Below are 16,970 nucleotides of genomic sequence, written 5' to 3'. Positions count from 1 at the left end.
CAGCGGCTGGGGAGAAGGGAGGGGACTCCAGCAGTGAGGCCGGTGACAGAGACAGAGGGCAGGTGCTGGCCCGGTGAGCAGCAGCGCAGGGACCCGGCCGGTGTGGCCGCCGCGCAGGGCTGCGGGTTCGCGCCCCAGTCCCACGGCCGGGTCCGAGTACGTGGCTTGTCCCGTTCCCCTGCCCCACGGAACGGCACTCTCACACCTGAGCCGGATTCTAACCGTGATTGTTTCTAAACAGGTATTGAACGTGTTCACTGGGTTCTATCGCCCCAGCAGCCTGTCTGTGACAGGTTTTCCAAACTGTAGGTAGTAACCAAAGGAATGAGGGAGTCATGTTGTTGGGTTGTGACCAGTGTTTTTTAAAGGAGAAAACATAGAAGCTATCAGAACGCATTGGCTGCAGTAAGGGCAACGGGCCTCTTTTGTCTCGTGTGTGTGCATGTATGTGTGCGTGCGTGTGTGCGTGTGTGAACACGCATGCACGTTCAGTCACACTCCAGTTCACGTTGAATCGGATTCATGCAGCAAAACTCAACCTAGTCCCAGTGACTTGGCCGTAAGCCAGCTCACCAAAAGCCAATCCCACCGACAACCTAGTCGCCGGCTCCTCAGTTCATTGCCTTGCGGGGACATCCCCACACCCTGATCTCCCGGGGCTGGAGGTTCATCAGGCTCCTCGAACGCCTCGCTTCCGGCTGCATAGCACACAGTTTGGACCGTTCCGCCCCTGTCTGCCCCCGGCCACGCGGAAAGCCCTTGTGGTATCGCGGTCGCAATGAATCATCTGACAAATTTCAGCAAATTTGTATCCCGGTAAACTAATTTCAAAATTTGTTTTAAATTTCAGCAAATGAATCCTTCGGTAAAGTGACCTGTGACCTGCCCTTAGCCTCTCCCTTAGCAGATCATCCCCAGGGCTCTCCAGGCAGAAGGCACCCCTGCCCTGGTCCCTCTGCCTCCTCTCCTGGTCACTCTGTACCAAATGGCGACTTGCTGTGTCCCTTCTGACCACCTGCACCGAGATACGGCGTCAGAGCATATGGCAGCGAGCACACGTGTGAACACACAGAGGGGACGCTTCAGAGCTGCAGGGACCAAAGCTCTGCCACCCGCAGCTGCTGTTGGGGATGCTGATTTTAGGCTGTTTATTGAGAAACAGGACTCAGAAAGAACCTTGACCTTCCCCCCATTTCCTGTCCAAGGGGTTCCGACAGAGAAACCTGCTTCAGGAAGGAGTTAGGACGCAGCCTTCACCTGTTTTGAAGTAAATGTGAGCGGGGGTGTCAGGCCGTTGCCAGTGGCCAGGTGCCCCTGTGGCCTGTGGCTCTCAGTCCCGGCTCTTCCCCAGCGGCCTGCAACTCACCTTCCTCACCCTGAAACCTGGGCCCCCGCTCCTTTGCTCCATTTCCCCTGTGTCCACAAACGTCTCAGGTGCCCGGTGCTCAGTCACATCTCCGGTACTTTCATGCCCGTGTGAATCCCCGTGTGCACGGGGTCAGTGCTGATTTTCTCCTGTGCAGCTGCCTCTGCTAATCTGGTTATTGGCCCGGCCTGTAAGCACTTTGAGGTGGGAGGAAAGGGATTAGTACCTTCTTAACCCCTGCAGAGCAAGACTGCCTGGGTTTGCACCTGACTCTGCACTTAGGAGCCGTGTAACCTGGAACAACGTACTTCATTTCCATGTGCACAGCTGTCCTCATCGTCACCTGGCACCATTGTGACAGCTACTTTATGGGGTCAGGGAGCAGAGGGAATGAATTAAAATATGTCAAGTACTTAAAATAGGTGCCTGGAACCCAGAGAGTACTGTGCTGCTATTCTTGTATATCACATAGCATATATAAACTCGTCGGTGGCGGCGGCGGCGGCAGCCGTCCGTCTCGAGAGACGATGGCGTAGCTTCCTGAGAGTCTATCTGCACCGCCGAGAATGGCTGTGCAGTCCGACTCGGGAGTGACAATCCCTGCCGCACTTGGTACAGGTGAAGGCAGATGGCTGTTGTTGCTGCTGTTGACGCTGCTTCCGCCTCGATCTTTTCTGGGCTGCCTCCTCGTTGCGCGCAGCCTCCGCGCGTGACGTACCTTGCCTGACCGTGAGCCTCCAGGCTAGGCGGTCGTCTGCTTGAACTTCCCATGTGTTGAGATTGATGGAGCATTGTGTCATGTCCTTTTTGCAGATGTCTTTGAACCGCAGTTTTGGGCGCCCTGTCATCCTCTTGCCTTCTGCTAGCTCGCCGTAGAGGAGGTCTTTGGGGATACGGCCTGCATCCATTCTTTTGACATGGCCGAGCCACCTGAGGCGTCTCTCACTAAGAACTGCATGCAAACTGCTCATATTGGCTCGCTTCAGCACCTCGGTGTTGGGAACCTTATCCTGCCAGGTGACATGCAGGACGCGTCGCAGGCACCTCATGTGGAAGCTGTTGAGTTTCCTTTCGTGCCTTGCGTAGGTGGTCCACGTCTCGCTGCCATAGAGGAGAGTGCTGAGTACGCAGGCTTGGTAGATGCGCAGTCTGGTTTTCTCAGTGAGGCTGGAATTGTTCCACGCTCGCCGGTTCAGTCTGGCCATAACTGTGGCTGCCCTGGCGATTCTCCGGTTGACCTCCAAGTTGACTGACAGAGAGCTCGAGATGGTGGACCCGAGGTAAGTGAAGTCGTTGACAACCTCCAGGGTGTATCCATCGATGGTGATGCATGGGGGAGTCCCCGTGCCTTGAGCCATAACATTCGTCTTCGTCAGGCTGATGGCTAGTCCGAACTCCTTGCATGCGTGGGAAAGGCAAGTGACTAGCTGCTGGAGTCCCTCTTCGGAGTGTGATGTCAAAGCTGCGTCGTCGGCGAAGAGCATCTCACGGATGAGCACCTCTTTGACTTTGGTCTTGGCTCGTAGACGGGCCAGGTTGTAGAGCTTGCCATCGGATCTGGTGTGAATGAAGACACCCTCGCTGCAGTCCTTAAAGGCGTATTGGAGGAGCATGGAGAAGAAGATTCCGAACAGCGTAGGCGCGAGGACGCAGCCCTGCTTTACTCCGCTGCTGACTGGGAAGGCCTCAGAGGTTGCGCCGTTGTAGGATACCATGCTGTGCATGTTGTCGTGAAAGGACATGACCACAGCAAGCAGATGTGGTGGACAGCCAATCTTCCGTAGCAAGCTGAAGAGTCCGCTTCGACTGACCAGATCAAACGCCTTCGTGAGGTCGATAAAGGCGAGGTTTATGCTGCTCGTGACACTTCTCCTGCAGCTGGCGTAGGGAGAAGATCATGTCCACTGTTGAGCGGCCAGCTCTGAAGCCACACTGGGACTCTGGGTAGACGCGGGAAGCAAGGGTCTGCAGGCGGGCAAGAGCGACCCGGGCGAATACTTTGCCGACGACGCTGAGGAGAGAGATGCCCCGGTAGTTGTTGCAGTCGCTGCGGTCTCCTTTGTTCTTGTACATGGTGATAATGTTGGCGTCTCTCATATCCTGGGGGATGTAACCCTCCTTCCAGCAGAGACAGAGTAGATGGTGGAGCGGCTGTAGCAGGACTGGTTTCCCGCTCTTTAGGATTTCTGGAGGGATTCCGTCGCTTCCTGGTGCTTTCCCGCAAGCGAGGCGGTCGATGGCTTTGCCGAGCTCTGCCGCAGTAGGTGGGGTGTCTAGCTCCTCCATGACTGGTAGGTCTGGGATGGCGTTAAGAGCAGTGTCTGTTACGGTGTTCTTCATTGCGTACAGCTCGAGGTAGTGCTCGGTCCACCGCCGCATTTGCTGTTCCTGGTCAGTGATGACCTCACCTGTCTTGGACTTAAGGGGGGCGATCTTGGAGGGGATTGGGCCTGTTGCCTTCTTGATACCCTCATACATTCCTCGTGCGTTGCCTATATCAGCGGCTTTCTGGATGCTTCTGCACAGGTTTAGCCAATAGGTGTTGGCACAGTGGCGGGCGGTCTTCTGGACTTTGTTCCTGGCAGCCCGTAGAGCTTGAAGTATACTGGGAGTGGGCGTGACCTTGTAAGCCAGTAGGGCCTTCCTCTTAGCCTCGATCACGGGTTCCATTTCTTCCCAGTGAGCCTCGTACCAGTCAGCGTTCTTCCGCTCTTTCTTCCCGTAAGCAATAATGGCGGAGTTGTATATGGCGTCGCGGAGACGTGGCCAATTGGATTCGATAATGTCATCTGCCGCCATTCCCTCGCCGAGTGCATCTTCCATCCTGTTGATGAATTGTTGGGTCTTAACTGGGTTGCTGGCACAACTGGTGTTGATGCGTGGGCGACCCTTCATCTTGGAGTGGTGCAACCTCTTCGGCATTATGCGCACCTTGCTTACCACGAGGGCATGGTCCGTGTCGCAGTCTGCACTGTGGTAGCTGCGGGTGAGGAGGGTGCTGCCAATATCCGTTCTTCTGGTGATGACGAGGTCAAGCTGGTGCCAATGGCGGGAGCGGGGGTGCCTCCATGACACCTGGTGGATCTCTTTGCACTTGAAGAATGTGTTTGTCACGCACAGGCCGTGGTGACACGAAAGCTCAAGCAGTCGCTGACCATTCTCATTGATCTTTCCTCTCCCAAAGTTTCCAAGGCAGGTGGGCCAGGCCATGTGGTCGGCTCCTACTCTTGCGTTGAAGTCTCCAAGGAGATAGAGAGCGTTACTTCTGGGAATCTTGGATAACGCTTCGTCCAGTGCATGGTAGAACTGTTCTTTCTCTTCGGTGGTGGCGCAGAGGGTTGGGGCGTACGCGCTAAGAATGCTGACTGGGCCGAAAGTTGTTGACAATCGGAGGGTAAGTAATCTCTCTGTGCCTCCTGTGGGTGGCTCTATGGAGTTAACAAGCGTGTTCTTCACAGCGAACCCAACACCGTGCTGTCTTGGTTGGTCCGGAGACTTCCCTTGCCAGTAGAAGGTGTAGTTGGTTTCTCTGATAGTTCCGTTGTTGGCCAACCGGGTCTCCTGTAGAGCCGCAATGTCGATGTTTAGTCGTGCCAGTTCCCTATCGATGACAGCGGTTTTCCTGGCACCATTGATCCACGGAAGGTCTGCAGTAAGTCCGGGGCACATGGTCCTGATGTTCCAGCTAGCGAGGCAAAGAGCCGGAGGCTTCTTCCTTGTTGTTTGCTTGGAATTAACTGGTGCGGGTGTTTTGTGGCCCACTTTTCGAGAGGCGCCTCTCTGATCCCCACGCAACCAGTGGGGCAGGCGAGCCATGGCGAGACGGTAGCTGTCCAGTGAGGTGCGATGACCTCTCCCACCATCAGAGGAGACCCCTGGCGCTCGTTTCCTTCGCCAATCGGATGAGCTTATAACCGGTATCTGTCTCCTCCCGTGTTGAGTCGACATCTTGCGATGACGCTGGAGTGTCCTCTCCAGTGAAACTGAAGCTACAGAGCCTGGGCAGGGTGATATGGAGGGTCTGCTGTTGCCCATGCAGCAGACCCCCCCTCTCTTCGCAGCTGAAGGGTCCAAGGGAAAGACGGAGTCAATACAGCTTGGGTTCAGGTGCGCCGCAGGAGTTGCCGGTGTTGACTACAACGTCAAACCGCCTTAGGGACTCCGGCTCCGGATTTTCTGTCGGGGTTTACTCCCTTAGCCTTTCCCCTGAAGAGGTATGCCGCAAGGCAGCGGAGGTTTTTTGGAGTCAGAGTTTTCCTTCTCTGATTTTAGAGATGTCCTTCCTCTTTCCTCCTTTATAGGAGTAGAGTAGCACACTGATGGAAAATCGCTGGTCTAGAGTCTAGAGAGGCTGTAGGTCTAGAACAGGGCTGGCTGTGGAACACAGGTCCCAGGAGTAGAGTAGTCAGTAAATAAACCTGAGAGCTCTTGGAATCCAGTCCATTTGGGTTTGATGGAGGCTTTATTACAAAGGCAGGATTGATTAAATCATTGGCCATTGATGACTGATTCAACCTCCAGGCCCTCTCCCCTTCTGGGAGACACCATGTGTAGCAATTATGCAATTAGGGAAAATCGCAAAAGATCAAGCCAGGCACTTTCCGCCGTGACATTTATCCTGTACTTTTGCAAAGACTTAGTTCCAGGATGAGGCTGGGAGAGGGTAGGGGCTGGGAGGGTGGCGAAGGATGGGGAACTAAGAACAGAAGCGGGGTGGAAGACGGGCAGGGAGGGAAGAGGCAGAAGGGGGGGGTGGATGGGAAGCATATATAAACTACTTATCAATAAAGTACCTGTGCGGGTCCACTCAGGCAGCAGGACGCCACTCCCTCCCTGCCCTGTAAGGCGCTAGTGCCTTTGGAAAATGCTACCTGTCTGAGTACGTAGTTCAGCAGTGATTCAGTCCAGCAAGGACTTACCCACACTGTGGCAGATGCTGTCCTGAGAGGGACAGTCACCGGGTTGATGCGTGAGTTTCAGGCAGTGGCCCCTGTGGCTGATGGCCACAGGAAGCACCACAGAGCCACGCGGATCAGCCTCGATCACAATACACAGCATATGCAAGGTGTAAATATAGTTAACGTTTATGCATAATTATATCACCTATCATGACACCAAAGTCCAGATTTCAACTTCTGTAAAATCATCTTTCATCGGAAGAAAATCAAGCAATGGAAAACGGGCACAATTACATATTTATAATGTATTAAACCAATTAAATAGCGTTTGGATGAGCCCCGGCCTATCACACTACGTTCACCGTGTGCTTTGCTAAAGCAACGCCAGGGGCGTAGCGCTGACTCACAGGCTTCTTGCTCCGTCTGGAGGCACCTGCTGGGGCAGAAGCACACGTCATTCGAGTGTGTGTTTGGGTCTCAGGTCCTTGAAGCTTTTACAGCTTCAGGTACAGGAAGGAACTTTTCGAGGCTCAGCTAACATCCCCTGGGGCTGGGCTGTGCCCCCAAACCAGGGAAGGAGGTCCACAGAGTCCCCCGGTTTTTGGGTAACGTCCACCTTGCATCTGGACAAAGCCATGGCTGATGGCAGTGTCACCGCACGCTGGGCCCCCAGCACCCAGAGACCTGACTTCGGGGCCCACACCACAGAAGGCAAAGCCATCATTCATTGGGGTTTTTGTCATCGTTTTTTATTCTGCACGTATCCAGGCTAAGTCTGTACGAAATACATTCCCCCTTGATCCAGGGCACGCGGGCAGATTCTCTTTTTGTTCTTTTTACAAGAGAAAATGCAAAAGGGGCTCCTGAAAGACGTACCATCTCCGTATACAACCTCGCCGCCTTTCAGCTCCCCCTTCCTGCTTCCTCTAGAACCACAGGCTTGGCAGGGCCTGGCAGGCGGCCCTCCCACCTGGAGGGGCCTGGGTAGCAGCAGCGGGGTGTCCTTCCCTACGTGTCCGTTCACTGTCGCCCTGAGAATTAAGTCTGGGCGCGTCTCTGCGGGCGGGAGAGCTCCCCGTCCTTGCTTCCAGCACCCTCACACGTTTCAGGGGGACCCCAGCCGCCCACGCTTGGCTCACGTCGCGCTTTCTCTCATCCGGCGGTCCTCGGCGCACGTGCCTGCTGGGCGCCCCGCAGACGCGGGGCAGTGCGCTCCAGGCCGCCGCGCAGACAAACCTCCCTCGTTCGTCAAACCCGCGGGGGCCTCATTCCTGGGAGGGACACGCTTTCGGGCCGCGGCTGCAGCGCCGAGATTCGCGGCGCCATGGAAACCGACGCGCGCAGCGCAGGGTCCCCGAAGGCTCCCGGAGGAGGAGCGCGGCAGCAGCTGGCGAGAAGCTCAGTTTCGGGTCCGCTTGGGTCTGGCTGCGTGTTAGCGCCCCTCCCTCCACCTTCGTAATTGTGGGGTCACAGACGAGGTAGGTGACCGGGCTGTGCCTCGATGCCTCTCGCCCGAGGCGGCCACGGAGATAAAACAAGTAAGATATGTAAACACCGGGGTTCACGCGTGCCGTGTCCGAGCCAATTATGATTACAGTGCCTTGTCTCCGAGATGGACTTAACATTCCATTGGAGCAGCCACTGGGGACGGGAAGAAAATACTAGAACTTATTTATCTTGCTTATCCCTCTTCACTTTCTGTTTCCGTGTGCCTTACATGTGTCAGCAGAAAAGGATCCGGGCACATTGTGTGAATGAGTGAATGGACGCGCATCGCTGCGAGGGTAAGTGCTCATTTCTTTTCACCGGCGCCGCATCAGAGGCTCGGAGATCACTGCATGACTGAAGCCCACGACGGCCCTGTCTACGGCCGGGGCCGTGATTTAACCTGACAGCGGACACCTCACACGCGTGGCCTCCGGTGCCCAGAAGGCACTGAGCAGACTGGTAACCACGGACTGCTCCCGGCTCCTGGCTCTGGCCGCCGCCCAGCAGACAGACCCGGGTGGTGTGGGTGCAGGCGGCCCCGAGCCCCGGGCTTGGGAGTCGGTCCCCACGCCTCTGGGGAGGCAGGACTCAGAGACCCTGCATCGCAGGCCAGTCCGCCGGCCCAGGCGCCCACCTCCGCCTCGGCCTAGCAGTGACGCCTACAGTGCAGATCAGATGCGTTGGAATGCCAGCCCAGCGCATCGCCGGCCAACACCAGCTCCTGTGTGAGGCTTGATGAATGTTCTTTTCTGGTGTTTACGTCTCTGAAACGTGAGAGGTTCTGTGAGACAAGTATGTGACAATATTTACTGTGGAAAGCAATCTGGTCCCTCCGTGACGGACTCATTTTCAGAGTTTCTTGTTGAAAGAAACCGAAGATGCCACCCAAACAACAGCTGTTTCGCTGTAAGTTACTAAAACAAGCTTCTCGTGCAAGACGCGGGTGGAAGGGCGCCATGCAGAGCAAATTACAAATCCGTGGAGGGTTTTCCTCTAACATGTTCACACTCGACAGAGTGTTTGGAGCCATTCAGGGAAGCGCTGGGCCTTACACAGGATTTCTCTGCTGAGCATTTGCAGGCTAATTCGGGTAAACCCAGCGGGAGCCTGGGTTTGCCAGACCCTCCGTAAGGACCTGCTCCGTGAAAAGCAAAGCAGGTGGGAGCAGACGGGTGTGGGCCCCCCTCCCTGACCAGGAAGGCGGCACAGCAGGCAGGTAATAGCATCACCTGAAAACAATACCTACCTCTTTACCCAGGCCTGTTGCTCTACACCCAGTTATCTGCTCCTTTGCTTTCTTTGTGTGTTTCTTGACTTTTAAAAGACAGCGATCCAAAGTAGGAGTCTCTGTATCAGGTGCTGACCAACGCCCGCCTGGGGCAAGTCTCCCCCTCCCCTTCTCCGTGTCCCTGCCCTCCTGTCTTCTCATGGTCACCTGTGCCCCAGGGTCTGGGGTCAGAAACACTGGAGCATCACTTCTTGCCCCTCCACTCACGGGCCAGAGCAGGGTTTGGGGGTGTCCTGGGAGCAGGAGGTTCTCTTCCCAGAACTCGATCCTCCAGGATCCAAGATCAACCCCAGCTGTAGCGTCAGACCAGGGCCCCCCCTGCGCAGGGCATCTGAGGCTGAGCAGGGGTGTCCCCGCCTCTGAGAGGGGGCAGGGGAGAGGCCGCTCCGGGTCTGTTCCTGTGCATTTGCATGCTGGGTCTTTGGTGGTGACCTCTTAGCTGTCCCAGCTGGGTTCTCCTTTCCTGGGCCCGTGAGCTCTTTTCTGCCAGGCAACGTGGCTTTATCCTCACGTCCAAAAGTAAGGAGCCAGTAAGTCGCTACAAGAATTTGTAAAGCCTCATACATGTTAAGGGGTAGAGATCAAACTAGGAACTAACTTATTTGAAAAAATAATAATTCAGTGTCTCAAGGCCTATTTTGCAGACATTTGAGAAAACGCTCACGTTAGAAATGCACACCAAGTACTATCTTCTATTTAAAAGATGGTCTTTTTGTTCTTTCTTCACCCCTACCTGTCTGACGGGGGCAGGAACATCCTGCCCTCTCTCTCCTGTGCCTGCCGCCTGTGCCCGCCCCTCTGCGTCCCCCTTTCTTCCTCTCGGGCACATTTGTCCTTCCCTGCTTAGTGCCACTGAGCTCTTGCAGCCTCTCCCGGCTACTCCAGCTGGCTGGTCGTTGGGGGTCCTGGGGCGGGTCGGAGAGGCCCGTGGCCCCGGCCAGCTGCTCCGGGCCCTGTCCTCCGTCACCCCCCTTGGATTTTTGAGACACCACCTTGCCCCAGGGGTTGGTTCCGACTAAAACAAATGCGTCAGGACACAGGACACAGAGTGGTTCTCTGGGCGGCTGGTCGCCTTGGAAATGGTGAAGGAAAGCAGGACGAGGCGTGGGGAAGAGACGGGGCGGGGGACCCTATCATAGCGCCCGGCACGTCTCACTGCCTGCCGGCTGAAATAACTCCTCTGCCCAGCACGTCACCGACGCCTGCTGGCCCCTGCCCCGGACCTCGTCCTGACCTCCAGGCTGCCCACAGGAAAGGAAGCGCAGTCTGTTGAGAAGGCTCCCCCGTGAGGGCCACGCACAGAGCTGCCCCAAGTTTAGTTCTGTCCAGGCATGCAGCCACGTTTCACAGGGAGGGGTCTGTGTGCCACCTCACTCCCTGCAGGCAGGCCCTTCTCCTGCTCTGTGGAAATGTCCCCTGTCCCTTCCCTACTGTGCCTTTGGCCCACAGTTATACACTCTCTCAGACAGCTGGTTGTGTATTAAAGCCTATTTATAACAGTCAACGGACAACTGCTTGATTATTGGGAATCGCGGCAACTTTTGCCTCCAAAGACAATGGGGGCATTGCTTCGGCGGTGGGGCAGGGCAGCCTCTGGAGCCCACAGACATTGCCCTTCTGTGTCCTCGCAGTCTGGCCTGAGGTCACCCTGGTGCTGCTGCTGAACTCTGGCCAGTGCAGAGAGCGGCCAGTCAGTCACAGCCCTTGGGGGCTGGACAATGGGAACCATGAAGCCGCAATGCGTTGTGCGGAGCGGACCCACAGAAGCGCCCACGGCCCCGAGGAAGGGCACCCCACGCCAGAGTCCGCAGAGACGTCCCGCAGCCCGGTCACTGGTTCGCATTCGGCGTCTCCTGATTCTGGTGTATCTTGAGGTGCTTTTTTAAATTCTAGAATTACTTTAAGAACTAGAACACGGTTGTTGACCAAACTAAAATCGATTGGCCGTGAACGGGCAGCGGAATCACTACACTAAGGGGAAAATCGGCCTGGGTGCCCAGAGAATCTCTTCCTGTTTTCCTACTGGCTCTAACCCTCAGGTGGTAGCTTCCTACCTTCCCCAATTTTTTGAATAATAAAGTGGGTAATGATATTTAGTTTTTAAATAGTATGACTAGGTTTTTTTAATATTAGCAAGAACCTAGGAAAAAAATTAAATGGGCCATATCTGCACTACCCAAACAGCACTTTTTATATTTAAAAATAAAAACTGTCGATAGTGAGTTGTTACAGGGCTCGACTGAACACCTCCAACCTGAACACGAAGGGCCAGCTCAACCCTTGTTCATGATCATCAGTCCAGAAAACGAGTGCCTGTGTGTCCACACACACGCAGATACGGGGTCTCCGTGGGGGTGGGGGTTTTACGCGGCGCACTTACATGTTCCAACGTGTGGTCCACTGGTTCTGATTTCAGCTCATTCCACGTCTTCTGTGAAACTGCATACATCTCTTTCCTCTTACTGTGCCTCCAGAAGATGCTAGTGATTACAATAACTGTATGATTTTATGTGACTTCTAATAGTTATTAACATAGTTTTTCAACTAGGACTCCAAAATTCTCACTTTGTTTTTCCCACCGGTTTGGTTTAGTAACCCTTTGAAGCATGGTTTGACCTGTATTTTTCTATGTACAGGGTGGGAAAAAACAGGGTCACGGTTGTGCAAATGGAAAACGACACAAGAATGAAGTGCGGCGTGTCCTCACGGCGGTAAACCTGCTCTTGCCCCCCTGTACTTCTAAGGCCAGTCTGGACGAGAGGCCTCCGGAACAGTCTGTTCTGCGAGCATTTGGGACTGATCTCCAGAAGCAAGTCAGCCTCTGGGAGCTGTGGCCCTTGGGCATTTTCCTTTCAGCCTCTGTCACCACAGAAGGTCAATGAGCCACGAACTGCAGAGGAATGAAGCCAGGGCCCTTCCCCGAGGACCCCGGACCAGCCACGTCTCAGCTTCGGAGCCTCCACTGGCCTCTATCACAGGTTCCAGGACACAGGCCGTGAGCCTGATGCAGAGGCCGCCGTGGGCTCAGGCCCTTCAGCCCTGGGGGTCCTCCTCGTCCCAGGGCAGGGGCTGAGGGCTGAGCTGTGGGAAGCTCTCCTGGGGGGGTACACAGGGGTTCAACTGCCATGAACGGGAGAAAACACTGACTTCGGTTCAAATACAAGGCCCTCTCTGAGTGTTCACCAGTGAAAAGTAGCAGACGATTCGCAGTGACTGCCTCTGAGAATGACGGGGGCAGAAATAAGCAGCTGGAATGGGGAGGAAGCCGCAGGAGAGGCGTCTTCGGAAGGTGCGGAAAGCAAGCAGTCATGAGAAACCAGCGCTGTATCACTTTAATACCAAGACACACCAGTCCGGGCCTCTCTGAATGTGGTCGTACAGCCCGTGGGCTTCTCCCTTCAGCCGTCAGCAGGGCTGTGGTTCTAAGAACCGACCGCTCTAAGCCAGGACCCCCTCCCCCAACCATGAGTCTCCCACGGACTCTGTAATGTGACTGTCCGAGGGCAGAGGCGCCACTCCTTAGGGTCAGCCAGTCCCCGAGGGACAGGTGATCTCTATCCAGAAGGACACACCCTAAGGGGTCAGCAGGAGGCCTGCAGGACACGTGGGGGCCAGAAGGGTCTGACAAGTCCTCCTTTCTTTATTCTTGAAAATCACCAGTTGGGGGGTTCCTAGGAGTGATGGTGATTTTGAGCATCTTTTTCTTTTCCTTTCCCCCCATTTACTGTTAAAGCCACAGGAAGAGTGGCTTCCCAAGCTCCCCCGAAACAAACGAATGGAACATTCAGGAACGTGACGGAAGGTCTTTGGTGTCAGAGCAGAGAACCCAGGAGAAGGAATGGCACAAATCCAGGGCAGGAGCCGTGGGTGGCCTTGACGGTGTGACGCAGTGGGTCGGGCGCTGCCAGGCAGAGCAAAAGGTCGCTGGGTCGGCCCCGGTCAGAGCACCTGCCTGGGTTGTGGGTTTGGTCCCTGGTCAGGGATGCAAAAGGGAGGCAACCGATCGATGTTTCTCTCTGTCTCTTTTTCCCTCCCTTCCCTTCTCTCTAAAGGTAAATTAATTAGTTTTAAAATTAAAAATAAACAAAAATAAATTTAAAAATTACAAAAAAGAGCCATGGGTGGAGCTGGGTGGATTTGGGGCCCTGGGAGACCTGAGGGGGTGGGCAAACCCCCGAGCCTCGATGTGGGGGCACCAAGCGGCGGCTGCCCCGCAATGTTGCTCCGCAGAGACCTGCTGGGCCGAGCTGGGCCGGCCGCTCGGTGCAGCCCCCCACACTCCCTGCAGAGAGGACTCCCTGGTTAAGCCTCTCCAGGTCGTTCTGCTGTACAGCTAGGAAGTCACTTCTGGACACGCAGTCAGCACGTCTGGGGTTCAAGGGGGTGGCCCCAGAAGAGGCCTCGTAAAGTCCTGCATGGAAGCCTTCCTGCGTGGAACTTTGGGGAGCCCTCCAGGCAACGCCTGCCTCGTGGGGAGATGCTCCTTGTGGTAGAGCTCAGAGGCTTGGACTCAAACAATTTGGGTTCAAATCCCAATTCACCCGTTTGCTTAGGCAAGTCGCTTAATTTCCTTACGCCTGTCTCTCCCTTTCTAAAACGGGGTCGCGATCCTTGCAGGGAGGGTCTAGCTACGCGCCTGTCCTGAGCGTAAGCCTGGGCTGTGACATTCACTATGGGCAGCGTCCCTCTGAGGCCACTGATCACATGGCCTCTGTTTCTGAGACAGGGAAACAGAGGCTTACAGACCTTGGTCATTTACTCAAGGTCACAGAGTCCTTGTGAGGAGGAGGAGGAGGGCGAGGGGGAGGAAGAGGAGGGGGGGTAGTCTAAGCCCGAAGGCAGGCACTGGACCTACCTGTAACCTCCTCCCGAGCCTCCCTTGCAGTCAGTGGGTGTCCAGTTCAGGTCCTCCGACAGACTGGCCCCCACGAGGGAAAAGAGAAGCCTTTCCTCCCAGTTGCTCAATATCAGCTTCCCCGATCTGTGTCACGGCTTGGTGGCCCCTTTCTGTTCTTCTGGGCATGTCCTGACCACTCCTGCAGTCACATTACTGGCACACGTGTGCACATGGGTGCAGAGCTGTGTGCCAGAGGAGGGGGAGAAGCAATGAGATGGTCCGAGAAACTTACACCAAGTTTATGTCTGAAGGTTTCTTTTCTTTTCATGAAACAGGTACAAAAATCATAATACAAAACGGAATAGGTAGTGTCCTAGTGCATCTTAAAACATGTGTTTGCATAGAGAGCTCGACAGTAACACTAGGACGGCTGGCGACCACTTTCCCTCTCCGCTCCTGGATGTCGGATGAGTTGGTTTTCCTACCTTATGATCAGGGAAACAGAAATGCGTGCCCACTGCAGAAAACTTGCAAAAATCTAGAGAAGTATAAAGAAGAGAAGAACAACCATTTCATCCCCAGGACTCAGGTAAAAATGTTGATAACATGTTGGCAAATTTACTCCCAATAATCTCTGTACACGTGCATATTATGTGATCATATAGTATGTCGATGTTTACAGTTTAGAAACTCACTCTCTTTCCTTTTATTTTTAATGTAGGCATTTTATGGTGTTAAAACTCCTCTTAAACATCATTTAAATGGCTTCCAGTAGGTCATATGTACAAGTTCCTTAACTGCTACCCTGCGGGTCTCTTTCTCGCGTGGTCACCGCGGCGCAGTCCCCATCCATGGTCGTGAATCCCGGCCCATACATCAGGTTGTCTGCTAGATTCCTGGACTTCCTGGGAGGAAGTGAATGACCAGAACTTAGTTCTCTATGGATACGTAACAAAACATTCCAAACGGAATGACTTAAAACCATAACTGGGGGTCATCAGTCGGGGTTCTGTGGGTGGGACCGGCCGAGCTCGGAGCGCTCCCAGGACTATGCGCAGCAGCGTGGGCCCCTGCAGCTGCCCCGAGGCGGGGCCTCCTCGCTCACCTGGCTCATGGTGGCTCTGGCTCCAGCGCCGCCAGGCCCTCCCAGGCGGGGTCCCGGGACACCGGCTGCTCCTGCCACATCCTGTTCACTGGAAGCAATGCGGGCCAGGCCAGAGTGGAGCCCGGGGAGGGGCCCTGCCCACGCACGGGGGCAGGCGGGCTGGTCGATGGAAACTGGGTGAAAGCGCAGTTTGCCACAGTTCTGAACAGGCCTAGGAAGTGGGTGAAGAGCACGAAGTCCCCTGAGGGTGCCCCTGAAGGAGGCAGTCGGGCTCCGCCCCTGAAGGAGGCTGTGCAGGGCGCAGGCCCGAAGGCAAAGCGCGCAGGCAGAGGAAGGGCCACTGGGGAAGGACTGCCAGGCCCTGGCCTGACTCGGGCTGCCCCTGCCACCCACACCCTCCCGGGCTCCCCACTCCCCGCGCTGCCCCTGCCCCGAAGGGACCCCCATCCTCCGTGGCCCCAAGCCTGAGTCATGCTCAGGGTGTGACCCCTGGAGCGCAGGGTCCCGACCAAAGGCAGCTCCGCCACTCCCTGGCGGTGACTTTGGGTGGGTGACCCGGCTTCTCTGCGCAGTGGCCGCTGCGTCTGCAGAGCGTCCACCGGGTGTTCCCACCTGGCTGGCCGTCCTGAGGTCTGAAGTTCGTCCGTTCACCTGGGTGTCTCAGAGCTGTACGTGGCACACAGACACCCTCACAAGACCTCAGCTGCCATTTTAACTCTGCGTTGCTCTGATTCCATTGTTTTGTTGCAGATATTTTTTAGCAGTTTTGAATATTAATTTTGGAGCCGTTTTAGGTCCACAGCAGATTGAGCAGAAGGTGCAGAGGTCCCCGATCTGCGGAGCGTCGCCCTCTGTCAGCTCCCACCAGAGGGGAAGCTCTGGGTACAGCTGAGGAACCTACAGTTAGCACATGGTCGTCACCCAGAGTCAGGGCTCCCACAGGGTCCCGCTCTGTGTTCCGCATTCTGCGGTTCTGACAAATGTGTGACAGACAGATACAGGCTCACCCGGCACCGTCTGCTCCCCTAAAGCGCCCCAGTTCCTTGGCCACTTAGAGGGAGAGTTCGTTCAAATCGCAGGCAAGAGAAGCCATGTCTGAGCTGCGCTTCGCTGCCTCATAAACTCTGGAAAGCTGAGTCCCTTCCCCTGACTTACTGGTTTCCGGGGGCCAAGCACAGCCCTGGGCTCCAGGCGGCGGGGGCTGGTGGGACGGACGCGCAGGGGAGCGGAGACCTGTGCGGGGCACAGAGGCCTCCAATCTCCATGCGGTTTTTATCGTTAAATACACTTTTTTGTATTTTCCACATCATCTTCTATGAGCATCTTACTTTTACAGTCAGAAATAAACACCACCAGCCCTGGCTGCTGTGGCTTGGTGGACTGAGCGCTGGCCTGGGAACCAAAGGGTTGCAGGTTCGATTCCCAGTCAGGACACAGGCCTGGGTTGCGGGCCAGGTCCCCAGCTGGGGGTGTGTGAAAAGCAACCACATCCTGATGTCTCTCCCTATCTTCCTCCTCCCTTCCTCTCTCTAAAAATTAAGTAAAGAAAAAGACATAAACTACAGCAGAGGTGCTTTTGTGGCTTTTCTAAGACCTTGAACTTGTTGTCTGCCCTGCAGTCCCTACGTCAGTCAGAGTCTTGGCCCTGGCTCGCTGGTGGCACAGACTCTGGAGCCAGACGTTTGGGCCCAGACCTCGGTGCCTCCCTCCCCGCCGTGTGAACTTGGGCGAGGTCCCGCTTCTCTGTGCCTGCTCTGCCCCGTCTGTGAAATGGGTGCGGTGATGGGCGCACGCCTGTTGGGACCTGTGAAGGGCTAGTCCGTGGGAAGCGTTTCGGCAGTGGCTGCCACTTTGCACCCGCTCGTCAGCATTCGCTCTGTGCCTGTCACTCACCAGAGCCTGTCCGGACTCCCAGGGTCAGCCCAGGAGGTTTCTGTCCCGATGAAGGGTGGTTGAGGGTCTGTTTGTGCCCCGCTTTTCTTACTGCC

Source organism: Furipterus horrens, unplaced genomic scaffold (genome assembly GCF_987537825.1).
Source record: "Furipterus horrens unplaced genomic scaffold, mFurHor1.1.pri manual_scaffold_5, whole genome shotgun sequence".
NCBI lineage: Eukaryota > Metazoa > Chordata > Mammalia > Chiroptera > Furipteridae > Furipterus > Furipterus horrens.
The sequence above is the reverse complement of the archived record's forward strand: the minus strand, read 5'-3'. Positions refer to the sequence as shown.